Genomic DNA, 15,793 nt, shown 5'->3' on the forward strand with positions numbered 1-15,793 from the left:
TTGGAACAGAACTTCCTGTAGATCAAGCTATGTGATTATAATTGGGGAAATGCTACCTAACTCATTTTTTGTTTACAATATCAACATTTCATGTTTTGCAGCTTTTGCAGTGGGAATATGGCTTCTTTCAAGAAATTGTTGGATGGGAATCCTTGAATCAGTAAACCATTAACTCTCAACTGGTCTTGATTGGCAGAATGGCTGCCTCGGTCACCTTTATGTTCTTCTGTGTAGTGATGGTCAACCTGCTCAGGACCTGCCCTGCATGAAGGGAGACCTCTCCATATTTTACAAGCTGATTATAGCTTATTCAACAGTAAATATTACCAAGAAATAAAATGTGCATATTTTACAATAAATAGAAATCAGAATGACCACATAGTTTGACCCATATCCAGCAATCCCACATTTTTCATGACAAAATCTCTTCCTTAACAAGTGGAAGATATTCCATATTGGAGATTACCTTAAGATGCCCTTCTAGGTCATGGGGAAAACAAACCATGGGCTGGAGAAGAAGAAGAACTTAAGAAACCCATTTTTCACAGCTTACGCCTTTCTATTAACTTCAACCTGAGAGTCTACAATCCAGCAAATGTATACCAACATTGGTAGCATGCAGCTTTCCTTCTGACATTAAAAAAAACCAAAGAAGAGAGCGAAGTCCTAAAATACATACTCACCACAGGGTATTCTTGTAAACCAAAAGGAATTTGAGACTACAAACCACTTCAAGCCTCGCACTAATCGTGTCTGTCAGCAGCGAGCATGTCTTGAAAGCCCAGTTCCCTAGAGTGCGTCTGTCTGAAGTCCTGTGTGCCAGCTGCCGAGAACCCCAGGACTCAGCGGCTGCTTAGGCCAAGAATACATTCGCACCACAGGATTCCAATGTTTCCAGTGCCCAGAGAGTCAGGTTCAAAGATTTTATGTAGTACCGACCCTTCTGTATTTATTTTATATAGGATTCACAGAAATGTTCTGGAGGAATTTCTTTCATAGATATATGTATGTATGCAGTACCTTTCATCCGCCCCCAGAACTAGCAGAGCATGGGAAAATGGCTGAACGGACCATGAGGGCCCTTCCACTGTGCTTCGGCCCTGCCTTTGAGCAGTCGCTCAGGGGTGAAAATGGCAATTAAGACTCCATGACCAGCCAACTCTGGGCCTCTGTGCTGGAGACTGACAACCACAGTGCCCAGCTGTGCCGCAGTGTGCCGTGTCTTTCTTGCGTCGACAGCTGTCCACTGGGGACTTGTAGCTGGATGGAGAAACGAGGGGCTAAGGCATCAAACTTACTCTAAATCCACTGCCTCTTCCTCTCAAAAACAACACAGCATCACAACTGTATTTACTATGCATATTCTACTAACCTAAGCAATAACAAGAGGACCAAGTTAAGCTCAAGGAAATTAGTATATTTTGTATTCTCTTAACAAAGAATTATTGCTTTTGTTTGTGAGCTTGTTTAACCATTCAGTTTCCACACCGTGTCAGTAATATAAGCTGAATGTAAGCCCGGACACTCTGACCTCTTAGAAATTTGCGTAAGTATCACATGAAGCCTTTCCACAAAGGGCACTGCTCTCCAGAAGAAAGGGCTGGAATCACACAATCCCACTGATGGAAATATTCCGACAGCAACCAGATTTTCATCTTGAACAAGGAAAATAATCTGGAAATTATTTTCACGCAGTAGTTAGGTTGCCTCTTGTGGTTAGAATAATTAAATGATTAAAATATAAAACAATCTGAACAAGTCACAAGAAATCTCTGACTGTAACCTTTAGAAAGATTCTTCCACAAAAATCCAAAACAGAAGTCAGTTGTCAAGTAAATGTTTAACTTTGTAATCTTTGAGCTCACACTGTAAATAGACCATAAAACCAAAACCACAAATTCCATTCTGGTGAGTCCCTGCTCACCTTATTTCCTTACCCTAAAACTTTCCTCCGTGTGATATGGTACACTGAAATGCTAAAATTTCACCTACTGCAGCTGAACAAATGCAACAGGAAGTGGGGATTTTGTATTTAGATTTATCGACTAATTTGATCTTAAAGGGTCAAATATGAAAAATCTAATTTAAGCTTAAACGTTTACAGCAGCTTTGTAGCAGCATACACTGGAGTTAATTGAAAGATTCTGGTATGACAAAGAAGAGACCAGTTCACAGTTCTTGTGAAATGCTGTGGCACTTGCACATTTCTTGAGACAAAAGAAGTGTGAAAATTATACTTTGGAACATCTTCCTTTAAGGCTAGGAAAATGGAAACATTAGCTGCTAACCAATAAGCTCTGATGCCCGGGGGATGAATAATTTATTTTGAATTGAATTAATAGAAGTAGCCCCATGAGGTATGTCAGTACATATACTGCATATGCAGTAATAAGTGTGAAATCTGATGATGTTCACATCTCCCAAGAAGGTCATTCAAAGGTTATAAAACATTTTTTTTCACAGCTCTCAGAATACCAGTAAAAAAGTTTTCTCGTGTTCTGTTTTTAAAACAGCACTGTATGGTGCCATTAAAACCGCTGAAACTTGTATAATGACACTCTTGGCAAAATAACTTACCTTATTCCTTATTCCTATCGCAGAATACAGTGCCTTATACGCAGTATAAGATGTTTTTCCTACAGTTCAAAAGGAAATTACAGGACAAGCTGGAACACATTCTTCCTCCTGAAAGGCTTAAACTTTTCTCCGAACCTAAGGCCTGCGTACCCGTCGCGGCAGGGCACTGAAACAGTTCGCTGCCAGGTCAGTGGAGCTCGTGTCAAGTGTTTCTGGAAGCCACGCGCCAGTGCTTACCCATCACCCAGTTGCTGACAGAAATTATCACCTTCTGTTATTTAACAGAGATTTTTAGCATTTTTAAATATTTTCCTTAAAAAAGGTCAGACCTCAGCCATAATATAGTTTGTTAAGATATAACACCAATATCTTTCAGAAATCTCATTTGTCCTACGTAGCCTAAGTAGCAGTTAAGATTTCTAGAGAATGAATTCATGTAAAGGAAGAAGTATGACTATGTTGTTTTATAACATACTTAAGGCCTATTTTGTAAATGACAGACAGAAATAGGAAAAAGTCAAGTTATTTCGCCAAGAGTGTTGCGGACGGTTTTTACAGACGTTTTAAAAAGAACGTGAGAAGAGGTTATACCGGTATTCTGAGAGCTGTGAAAATGAAATGTTTAACAAATAAACTTTAAAGTATTAAGACCTATCACCACTTTGAATCCAGGCAAACTGTGAGTGTTTAATAATAAACCATCCTCACATGCCATGGAATACCAGGAGAGGTCACTTGACTTATTTAATTTCCTGGGAATTTGGTGGTTGAGAAACAAACACGCAATACTCTGCAAGTCAAGATGTTATAAAACAAAAACACACAAACTAACAATTACAGACTACTAAACAGTCTACAACTGGAGCACATTCCTGAGTCCCAAATATTGCTCCCTGCCTTCACGATAGTGAATGACATTGATCAACTCACTTAGAATTATACAAAAATAAGATTGATGATAAGAAAACAATTTTCCACATGAAAGCTCACACTCTATTCCGATGCCAAAAGAAGAAATGCATCCAGATGCAATGATAAACTTTGGATTTAATAGGGAAACGAATTACTCCCACTCATGAAAGAAAATGAAATTGAACTCAAGGCCCTTCGGTGCTCAGATTTCAGTTAGGACCAAATTAGGAACCCAAGTTGTGAAAATTGTCTGCAAGGTCTGAAAACTCCAGTTCCGATACCACGTTGGTCACCTGAGACTGGGGGGGCTAGTTTCAGAGTATTCCAGCCTCAAAAGCCATCAAGTCGACTGGTGAGTCACATCAGCCCTGAGATGTGAGTATTCTTCCTCACCTCTTCCTCACAATTCCTATTACACTTGTGTCATAGCAACACTACAAGAAAAGGGATGATAAAAATAATCAGCTTACATATTCAAAATGTACTATACAGTACATGTACGATACCTCCCCAGTAATAACATATTTCAATGCACCCCCCAAATCAATACTTCCACAATCTATGGTAATGAACAGTGTAGAGAAAATTGTGAACTATGTTAAGTTGACTGAATGGCTGTCCACATCGGGTCTCTCGCCAAATTAAAAATCCCACTCTATTTAAGAAAACAAGAACATAACAGCTCTCCCTAGGGAATAAAGAGCCGCTAATCTAAAATGAATTATTATTAGGAAAGCCCTTTAAACTTTTTTGCAGACAGCTGAGCCACATCAATATATAACATACTTTTGAGGTTGGAAGTTCTTTAAAAAATTTTTTTTCAGGGCTAGTCTAACCGATGAGCTCGTGCGATTATTTTGCTTTGGTGTCATAACGATGCTTCTATGGACAAAAAAGTACCATTGCTCAGCCAAGCAAGAACAAAAGTGAGGAATGAATAAAGAGGAAATGATCTCTCTGGCCTCAGGCATCAGTGCTATAAAGTATTACAGGCACCTCGGCTGTCCACCCAACCACAAATGTGTTATGGCATGCAGAGCTACAGGACAGTATGAGGCTCCACTGCCTCAAACTAATGAGACATAGTCTCCTTAAGAGACAGCTTTGCAGGTCAATACCCTCGAAGCAAACAGCTATACCTTAAATGCAGATTACTTCTAAATTAAAACCTGTCATTTTAAAACATACATTATAGGGATTATAGGGATATTAGTACCTGTTTATTTGTGCAGCCACAGTACCTGCTTAATCTGTTTCATAATAGACTGTAAAATTCAACTAAGTGTTTTTCTTTGAGTAAATCTCTTAAATGACTAAATTGAAAAATGTACAGCTGAGGTAATCTTCTTCCCAGAAGACTTTAAAGAAAAAAACAGATGATGGCTTAAGTTTAATTAAATTTTTCAGTTTAAAAAAAAAACTGAGGCAAATGTCAAACAAATAAGTCTAAATTTTCTACAGCCAAACTATGAGTTCACTTTAAGATCAATTGAGGCCTGTGTAAACTGTAAATTAAAACATGCTTGTCCTTCAGCAATTCAGCACAGCACTATGTGTGTAATTATACACATTCATTCAGATGCCCACTATTTCACATATATATATTTAAATTAACTTCAAATATATTTAGTCAAATCTGGAAAATGGTTAATAAGGGGTATGACATTTCTATGTGATCAGGATAATTTACTGTATATAGGATTGCAGCCTGGCATTACAGGGACAGTACTTTACAAAAGTGAAAATAAGGCATACTGAAGAACAAGTCATTACCTTTAATTACAAATATTAATATTAGTGACAAATACTACAAGCAGCCAGTGTAATACTTTGAATTGGGATTGTGGCAATTCTATTTTCTAGACAGGCTGATGATTTTTTGGTGTGCCCATCCAGTTTTGAATCACCAATTGTATGATTTTTTACCTCTCTGCTCATAGGTACAGACCCTGAGACCACACACGGGAGAATGAGGGAATGCAGGCCTCAGACCCGCCCACCTCTCAGCCACTCATCTCTTGACACATCACGGGTACCATGCCCTGATTGGAGGAGAGGCATGCCTGTAAGAGCCTGGGAGGCTACAGTGGTCACTGTGTGGTAGAAAGAGTTAGGAGTGCCTAACTCCACTCCAAAACTTGGCAGCGCTAAGCCGATAATGCCAATTATGTACCAAAGCTGGAGGAATTCAAGTCGCAGCTACCTGTGGCCATGATCCAAATTAAAACCCTTGATTACAGAACTCTGGGACCCCACCTTTTCCCAATCAATGTTCCTAAGTTCCAATGTTCCAATGTTCCGGACAACACACAGGAAAAACTGGGCCAACACAACTCTTACTTTTTCGTTTCCTAAAACTAGAACATTCTCTGCAGACCAAATAAAATAAGAAATTGCAGAAGATTTCATTCTAATTCCACAAACTAATGCCACAAGCATAAAACACAGCTTTGATAAAGAAAGACGTAGTGTTTGGATCACTTGACAAAGAGAGCATCTACATGTTACTGCTATTATTTTCAAACTTGACAATTTTAGGCAAAGGCTGAACAGAAGAGCTACTGAATCTTCAGAATATGAACCTCTATCTTAAGAAATTGTATAACAGTCCAAATTGATATCCTGCAACACCATCTCTTTATACTGTATGTCTTACACACCAAGCTTCTGCACAATAAAGGGGGAATTATAATCCTCCCAGTTGGACAGAGTAAGATGTTGCTTATGAGCCCCTCTGTAGTTAAGTCTGTTCAAACACAGAGAAAAAAACATTGATATCTCCTCCTGGAAAACACACTTAAAGAAAACAATGAGCTCCTGTGAACACAGAGATTCACAAACACAAGCATGTACATATTCACATACAGTACACATCTGTCCCACAATGCAAGACTGCACCCTGGATGGCACAGCAGTTTTTTACAGTGCACACATGCATAGACGAAACATAAAGGGAAATTTCGTTTAACCTAGAAAGCATGTCTTTGGAATGTAGGAGGATAACTGGAGCACCTGGAGGAAACCTCTTTAGACAGGAAAGGAATACCTAATTCTACACAAAAGGCACCACAGTCTGGAATCAAACCTGGAACCGAAGATCTGTGAAGCAGCAGTGCTATCTGCTTCCCTACCATGAAACCTCACTGACAAATCTAGCAGACAGCAATCAATTGTTCTTTGCCAATCCTGCTTTTAATGCACTAATTAAAGATTTCATGTCAGTAGCAGTAAAGTTCCCAAACTGAACAGCTGAGTAACTAAGAAACCCATTAACACTTCCCGACACCTCATCAACACAAAACTCCTGACATGCAAGCATGAAGACAAAAGGGGAACATCTTTTGAAAGCCAGAAATACAGAAAGAAAGATATAGGCCTTTGTATATATATATAAAAAAACATCTGTTTAATAAAAACATCTTTGGCACTGGACTGTTTGTGGTTACTAATTAAAAATGATAATTTTCTTATAATGCCTTTCAGTCCACCTTTACCTAATGCAAGAATTTGTACAGGACAGGAACATTACCAGATGCTTTTTCTCTTCACATGTTTCTGCTTCAGAATGGAAAACAGTGACCAGTGACAATGTTTCTCTTCATAACACTTCATAAACAGCAAGAAAAGGCACCTACACAGCATACAAAACTGTGATTTTGTCAAAACTGTCACCGAAACTATAGATTCCAATAAGAAGACAGGAAATTAAAACATTACTGAGGATTATTTTGAATGTGCCCTATATTACAATATTGGGATTGGTCTCTAATACTACAGATGATATCGTAACCACAGGGTAGGATCATACAGGATTTGTTGTACACTAGCAATCATTTGCACTGAATATCCTAAACATTAGCAACATGCTGAGTGATGACCAAAGTCTGGCTTAAAACCTTTTACAAAGCATTCCGTCTGTTCATAAAATGATCAGTAGATTATAGTTTTAGTGTGTTTATATAACATTTCTAATTTAGGATTTATAAAGCACAGCGATAACAACACATAAACTTTTTAAATGAGAATGGATTCTTTTGTGTTTTTAAATCTTATGTCCACAAACCACTAAGGTCTGTTAAGGAGATTAACAGTAGTTTATTGTGTGATGCAATTTCTGATTATCTCTTGCACATGCTATAGCAAGGATCACACAGCTAATTTCAAAGTAGCCCACAATGGCCATGTTTTACAATGTGTAACAGACAGGATATGTTTGTTAACATTCATTCTTGTGTGGTCAGCAAACTAATCAAATCTGCAGATGATACTAGACCTTGCAGGGGGAAGGTCAAACACAGGAACAGCACCTGGGGAGCTACAAATATACTTAGCCAATACCAATGATGGGCTGTCAGGTGGGAAATAAAATTCAACATTTTGGGGAGCACAAAGTGGTCCCCACTGAAATGAGAAACTACATTATCCAGGTCACACAAGGTTCTTCTGAGCTGCAGAACTTTACACACACAAAAGAAATCTGGGCATTTAAGCTGATTATTCTATATCCTCATGCAGACAGATGTGGAAAAGCAATTAAAAAGCAAAAACAAAATAATAATAATATAATAATAATAATTGCTTACACTTATATAGCGCTTTTTCTGGACACTCCACTCAAAGCGCTTTACAGGTAATGGGGACTCCCCTCCACCACCACCAATGTGCAGCATCCACCTGGATGATGGTTAGGTATATAGCACAAAGGGTGGAATTCGAATCCAAGGAAGTTAGGCTTGAGAAGTACAGTTCACTAATAACTTCAATCCCAAATGACTTGGACTTGGGAGGCTTGGGTATATGATGCCACAACAACACCAGTGACCTAAGGAGCACAAGTGAGCTGAGCTGAGTCACTCTTCCAGCTTGTGCTGCAGTAACTCTCCACAGTGGTGGTAATAATAATAAAAATAATAATAATAATTGCTTACACTTATATAGCGCTTTTCTTGACACTCCACTCAAAGCGCTTTACAGTGGTACCTTACTCACACACATTGGAGGAAAGTGTCCTTTTCCCCAAGCTTTTACCAAGCTTTCTGCCTGCTCTCCAGCTATCAAGAGAGGCTGTCCAAGAGGCAAGAAACAAGTAAATAGGAGCAGATTCAGAAATCAGCTCAGTCATGCTGTTTATTAACCATGCTGTCCCATAGAGTAAAAAAAAAGTGCTGTGAATGGTAACAGGTGAAAATGATAACTGGGCAGCTGATATCTCCCACAGGTGGGAACTTTGAATGAATCAGCCCCTTGTTTGATCTGATCTAGAAGACTGAGGCTGAGGAGTATATTTCTGCTTTTGTCTGGATAGGCACTGCTCTATTAACGTTTCTCCCTATCCAGCTGAAATTGTGGGGGTACACATTCATCAAAATAAAGTTTTTTTTTTCTTCTGTCTTGGAATTGCGCCTGCATGACACATCCTGCTGTAATGCACTTGCCCTTTCAAAAGCAGCAATTCATACTTCTAAGAAACTTACTGTCCATAAAATTCAGCAGGGAAAAATATTTCCAGAAACATCGCTTCCTGGGGTCTCTGGAAACACAGACACCTGTTTCCTGACCTAGACCAGCTGACGATTAAAACACTCCTATTTCAAAACATTTTTATTTTTACTGACTAGTAATGACTTTCAAAGACAGCCCCACAAAATGTTCTTATGTGATAATGTAATAATACACTGTAAATCACACACTGAGCGACTGGACAATAAGTAAAAATATCAGAATATCCTCAATATCTATCATAAATAATATCCTGGACAGTAAAGTAGAAAACTTCCTTTGGATAAAGAATGAGAAACGTTAAGGGACCAACTGCTAGCTCGCCAGAAGCAATGACAATGTAATTAAAAACAGAATTATTCTTCCGTGTCATGGGTTTACCATTAAATGTTCACACGCAGTAAACAATTCACCATCATCTTAAAATTACATAAAGGTTTCGGTTGAGTTGTTAAGAGTCACACATGATATGATACGTACTGTAGCCAGCACCACTATGAAACCATAAGTTCTTTAGATGTGTTTTGTGCACAAGAAATAACCGTGTTGTTCATTGCTTAATGATAACAGTGGTACAGTATATTCCCTCTGATGTCATTAGAATTGCACATTATGCCGAGAGCTACTCTTGGAAAAGAAACCACCAGCTTCAATCCATCAGTTTTATCTTTTGCTTTTACGGGAAACTAAAAGGCACTAGCAGGAAAGCACATCTGATCTGACAAGCGCTGTTAAAAGTACCGTCATGTGCAAAGGATATGTTAAATAAGCACAAATGATGGGCAGGATTCCCAGATTACATGATCGGTAATTTCCGAAGTCAACATCTAGCTGTGTGCTTATCAATCCATATTTAATTATGTTTCTCATCTGAGCCAATCAGAAACATGAAAACGTAACTTCGTTTAGAACGTACACGGATTAATAAAAACACTTCAGGACTTTATTGTATCTAAAAAAAATCCTTTCTCCAGGATACCGTTTTCGAAGTTTTAAAACATTTCAAAAAGCGATTATCAATGTATCAATTCATCCGAGACTCAAGACTGCTGTTCCGTTTTGTTTTTAACGCCTTGTAAAGCAGCAGAAAACAAATGAGGCTATAAAAAGTCTGTGTTTTCTTCTAAACAAGTCAGGACTTAGTTGCGGACATACTGGAAACCCCTTTAATATCAAAAGGGAAAACAGAAAGCAGCGATTTTTGGCAATTAAAATCCATTGCCCACCAGTTGTTTCGTAATCCTGGTGTGCACGCAGTCTTTCTTGGTCTGTGCCATTGGCCTGGAATCAGTTTGCTTAAACTTTCATTCCTCTGTGGCGACAGCTATTACTTAGATCTACTGAAGAGCTTTATAAGGAAAAAACGATCACTTGTGTGAATAATCCCTAACAACAAACTATAGTCCAATTATGAATTTTCAGTTTGTGAACGGTGTCTAACCGAGGTGCCCAGTGTTATTTAACAAGTACGTAGTTCCAAACAGAATTGGACATTTACTTAGTTTCAAAATCGCTCTGAAGGTTTTACACCTGAGACTTAAAACATAACTACTAAAATGAAAGTACCACATAAAAGCCCAGTTAATTCCCGACATACTAAACCGACAAACCACGCCGAGGATAACAACAATATACTGTATCTGCCAATAAAACCTATAAAAGTAGTGTCGTTACGTATATCGAAACGTTTTCGTTTAAAAAAAGGCAATGTAAAATGTCAGCTTAAACCCTTTCTGAAGCTCACTGTCACGGAGCAATCATTGTGTAACAAAGCTTGCACCATGAACATGTTACGAAGTTCGTCTGTAGTTGTCAAAGCATTCACGAGCAGTACACGGAAAAAAACTCCAGCGGTTTTTTAAAGTAAAAACCCTCACGAAAAGATCACTTCCTACAGTAAATCCCTACTCACCAGCAGAATCGCGGACACGTCGCCGGCAAACGATTTCCCCGCAAAGGCAGCCACAGTATTTCTCGCAAGCATGAAGTTCCCGCTCAGAGACCCTCCGCAGCCCAGCTCGAAGCGAAATGCAACTTAGAATCGGCTTCCACAAAAACCCAGCAGGAAAAATTATACCCGCCTTTGCGTGGGACAGCACAGTGGAAAGAGTAGGAAACGGTAGCGGTAACGATGACTCAAGTGACATCTGCTGAATCCACACGGAGTTGCAGCCGTGCCAGGGTTTCACCCAACAGGGCCAAACATTTTTCGGATTGTTATTCTGGGACATATCATCGTACATGTGTGAAGTATTCTGATATTTAAGTATTGAAACATGGACCATTATAAGGGATAAGGTGTGATTTGCAAAGGTTAACAGATTTTGAGGCGCCGGAACTGCCCCTCCATTGAAGCATAGTTTTAGGAGGCCACGGGAACCAAGGTAATATGTCGTAAAGTTTTTTGAATATACGTAACTACGTAGCAATTCTTTGAAACAGAAAAGTATCAGGACATTCAGTAGTGATGCCAGGACAGATGCTACAGTATATGTTCACATTTAGTTTAACACCAAGGCATCTAAGCTATACTGTATAAATACTGTAGCATCTTGAGTTCATTCACAGAAGCACCAGCAATTTGCAATGATCAGTTCTGAACAGCACAAGAGAACCAACTCTTTAATCTCAGCCTCCAAGAAGACGTACTGTAAACAGGCGATTAATTGAGTTCATTTAGAAATGACACTCTAGAGACACCTCTACAGAAACTCTGAGATTGTTAATAAAACCCAGGTTTCTAATTTCAGGCATCATAATGTCAGATAAACATCTTACATCAGTTTCCCTTTGGGATCAATAAAGTCTTATCTATCTATCGATTCTGAATAAAAAAGGACACAAAATAGAATAATTACAGATATGAAAAATGCAGCTAGAAAATTAGAATTGGAAACCCCGAAGAAAAAAAAACACATTAGAACTTAAAAACAACAAAAACGTAACACACAGGAAGGCCATTCGACCCATTTGATGGATTGCTGCCTTGAGTGATGTCAGTGGGGATTGTCAATCTGGACCCGAATTTCCAGTCTGATGCCACAGTATGGTAAGAGGAGACCCTGCTGAATGAGGTTTTCTCTTGTAGATGAGACGTAAAACTGGTTTTGGCAGTCTGTCCCTTCTCTACTTGACCCCAGTGTCCTGGAGAAATTCCGCTTTGGGCTTGCACAGATTGGCCCCCAGAAACACCCTCTTTAATTCCAGGGGGGGAGTGATCTCTCCCTTCCCCCCTTGATCTGATGCACAGCTGGCACAGAACAGCTGCCTCGTGCCACCCAGGTATAAGTGGGCTTCTTCCCATAGTGTTGCATAAATACGAGCAATGATTAGCACTTCTCAAATGTTAAACACACTGAAAAATATCTGCTGCCTAATAGGTCAGTAATATCTTAAATTAGAAATTGGCATTTTCACTCCTCTGGGACTGCAGCGTGTTAGGTCAATTTCTAATTTGTAACATTTGTCGTCTGCTTAAGTAAAACCTCCAGATTCCTTTCCCTGACAACCGGAGCTGCCTGTCTCATTCCTAAATCGTAAATGTGTTAATATATTGTTTTCAAGCATATTTTAAGGGTGTTTAAATATCTAAGCTATTTTTTATATCAGGAGCACTGTTAACATAGTCGCCTTGGCGTTGATTTCGAGAGAATTATATTATTAGAGCTTGGTTTTGAACGTACAGAATGTGATATTATCGTCTTCTGTTTTTAATGCTTTGAAAATGCAGCATATGTTCTGAAATGATTTGTACATTCCTGGCCAGGCAGAAACTTTCAAGGAAGGGATGGCTGTTGGAGACTGCAATCGATAAAGTGTTAACATCCCACATGGTCGCCTTTCATTAGTAACCCTTCTTATGTGATTTTTACTTTAAAAAAAATTCTAATCACAACTATGCGTGTAATAATATACTTCATTATATTCGCAACAAACTCGCACATTGGAAAATTGTGTTATACCGCCACCTCGTGGACAAGCTTTAAACTGTGCTTTTATTGAATTACTTTTCGGTAAATATCGACCATTCACTGTTTTAAAAGTCTCATACAGGTACCTTGTTATTAGATCTTCCCGAGTTTCCCAAGAACTCTTTACCTGTGTGCACAATATGTCAAAAACAATTTACTACCATTAGCGTTTACTATTCAGCTGATGTTGAGCTCACAGCCTTTTCATAAAACACCTTCATGGTGGTGTTTTATGGTGTTCATTGAGACGGGAACATCAACATTGAGAGGAGAGACCGCCAAAACCTGATTTCGGAACCGTCACCCATGATGTCTTAACAAACCATTAATGGGTTAATCCCAAAACCAGATACCCAATGCCAATCGGAAAGAATGGTTAATGTTAGAAAGAATAGCGTGTCATGTATTTCATGTTTTTTTCATCATCTTGTAAACTTTCCGGTTAAAATATTTTACTTCAGATTTCCCTAAAGGTTCTTTGTAATCTTAACAATCGAATAGTATTACTCTCACAGAAAAGCACTGTATTCCTTTAAAGTACATTCTTATTGATTTGCATGTGTACCGACAGTACTGTACGTATTTAATGTGTACGTACGCGCTGTGCAGAAATATATATTCTGATACAAAATCATCCAATTTTATTTAACAAATTAAATAAACCGGGTCAATCGAGGGCACTCTCGCTTTTGATGTTAGGGTTGATCCTTTTACCAAGCAAATTGAAAGATAATATTTGCTGGATTAAAAAGAAAGTGCTGTGTTTTCGTTTTTTGCTCATAATAGGATAATTTGTGTCATCGCGATATACTGTAAAGCACATTTGTTGCGCATTTCCCATGTGCTGTTTTATTGCATTCAGACAGGCTTGGCCCAACTGATACAAAGATGTCGGAAGCCAAGACAAATTCTTAGACTCACTAATCAGATTATCTGAACTAATTCCTTATGAGACAACAATGCTGATTGTCTTGGCGTGAGATAAATTTAGTTACCTTTGATGGCGATAACCGATTTATACCGAGGTCACAAGGATGACGTAAATGTTGCACAAGGACAGTTTAAAAAATGTTCATCCCTTTCCAAAAAACCTTCTGTAGCCTTGTAGAGGCCTTCTAACAAAGTAAATAAGCAGACTCTAACTGTATACACCAGTCAAAATGGAAATGTAGATATACTGTACCAGTATGAAAGGACGGTGGTATTTTCCTCTGTGTGAACTGAAATCCAAGGCAAGCCATCCATCCATTTTCTAACTGCTTCATTCAGTGCAGGGTCACAGGGGAGCTGGAGCCTCACCCAGGGAACACTCTGGATGGGATGCCAGTCCATCACTGGGCACACCGACCCAAACACACACTGACACCTGGTGCCGTTTTTCCTGGAAGCCAATTAACCGGTTACGATAATTCCTTCTTTGAGACAATACATCTCGAAGTTAAGAAGGATCTGGAAGGTGGCTAGGACATCTCTCCTCAAGTCAACTCAGCGCCAGGCCGCTTTTGCCAACAGACGTCGTAGACCTGCCCCTAGGTTCAGGAAGGGTCAGTTCGTCTGGCTGGCCACAAAGAATTTACCCTTGCGCCTATCCTCCAAGAAGCTAGGTCCCAAGTATATAGGCCCTTTCCGGATCCTCTCTCGAATTACACCGGTCACCTACCGACTAGCGCTCCCCCCCACTTTCAGAATCCATTCTGCCTTCCACGTCTCTCTTCTTAAAACCATTTCACCGTTCACCCCTGGTGGCCCCTCCTGCTCGTCCTCCACCTCCTCGTACTGTTCAGGGGCGTCCGGCGTATACTGTTAATAAGATCCTGGACTCGAGATGGCACCGTAATACTTTGCAGTATCTTGTGGATTGGGAGGGGTATGGACCAGAGGACAGATCTTGGGTTCCAGAAGGGGATATTCTCGATCCAGCGCTCATCACTGACTTTCATCGCAATTTTCCCCAGCGACCATCTCGGGCGTCGGGAGCCGCCCGTGAAGGGGGGGGTACTGTAACAACCACTAACCAGCCCAGACCAGCTCCGAAGAGGTCTAATCAGTCCCAGCAGGTGGGGGATAATTACAAACGCCGCCGCACGTGTTAATTCTCTTCAGACGTCTTACCGTGCGGCAGGCTGCATTATTTAAGCCGCTCTTACTCGCATATCAATGCTCGGTATTGAGTTCCCTACTTGTGGCTCTACCTAGCGTTTCTTGCATTTTGCCTTCTGGATTTTCGGACATCTTCGTTTTGCCTTCGGACTACGTTTCTTGCCTTGCCCCGTGGATTGTTTACTACCTGTGTTTATTTTTGGTATCGACCCTGTTGCTCTTGTCCCGACCACGTATCTGTCTCTTGTTTTGGATTGTTCGCCACCAGTGCTGTTTACTGATCTTGACCTACCTTTCGCCTCCGGATTACGACCCAGCTCCTGGATAGCTCTGTCCGCCTACTCACCGCCCCAGGAATCCTGCATCTGCATTGGATCCTTTCATCACAACCCAGCCATCGTTACACTAGCCTACCAATATTCAGAAAATACCTCCGTGCCTTATAGCCTCTGTAATAGGCCTGAATTTTTGTAGCAGCCTGTTCGAAGATCTGGTTAGCTGGACTTGGTGCACATTCCTTATTCAACGGAAGAGTCAAGTTATTAAACTCTCTCGCACTGTTCCTCCTCAGTCTGTAAGCTCTGTAATGGGACTGAATGGTGACTGCTGTCCATCTCTTATTTTGGGGTGTGCTGTGATCCCTCTCCTCAGTATCTGAGTCCTGCAAAGTGCCGTTGGGTGAATGCCCAGAATCCACAGTAATGCCTCCTCCATCCTCAACATTTGTCATGATT

General features: G+C 39.9%; 1 protein-coding gene across 1 annotated transcript in view; it reads right to left on the reverse strand.

Annotated features, from left to right (window-relative positions):
• Positions 1-11,098, reverse strand: part of LOC102694195 (MOB kinase activator 3B) — a 53,134-nt gene extending 42,036 nt beyond the window's left edge. The window contains exon 1 of the mRNA XM_006626578.3: positions 10,901-11,098. The gene's annotated coding sequence lies outside the window, so the exon portion shown is untranslated. The remainder of the gene's footprint in view (positions 1-10,900) is intronic.
• Between the last annotated feature and the right edge of the window lie 4,695 nt (positions 11,099-15,793).

This window comes from Lepisosteus oculatus, chromosome 3 (assembly GCF_040954835.1).
Source record: "Lepisosteus oculatus isolate fLepOcu1 chromosome 3, fLepOcu1.hap2, whole genome shotgun sequence".
In the NCBI taxonomy this organism is placed as follows: domain Eukaryota; kingdom Metazoa; phylum Chordata; class Actinopteri; order Semionotiformes; family Lepisosteidae; genus Lepisosteus; species Lepisosteus oculatus.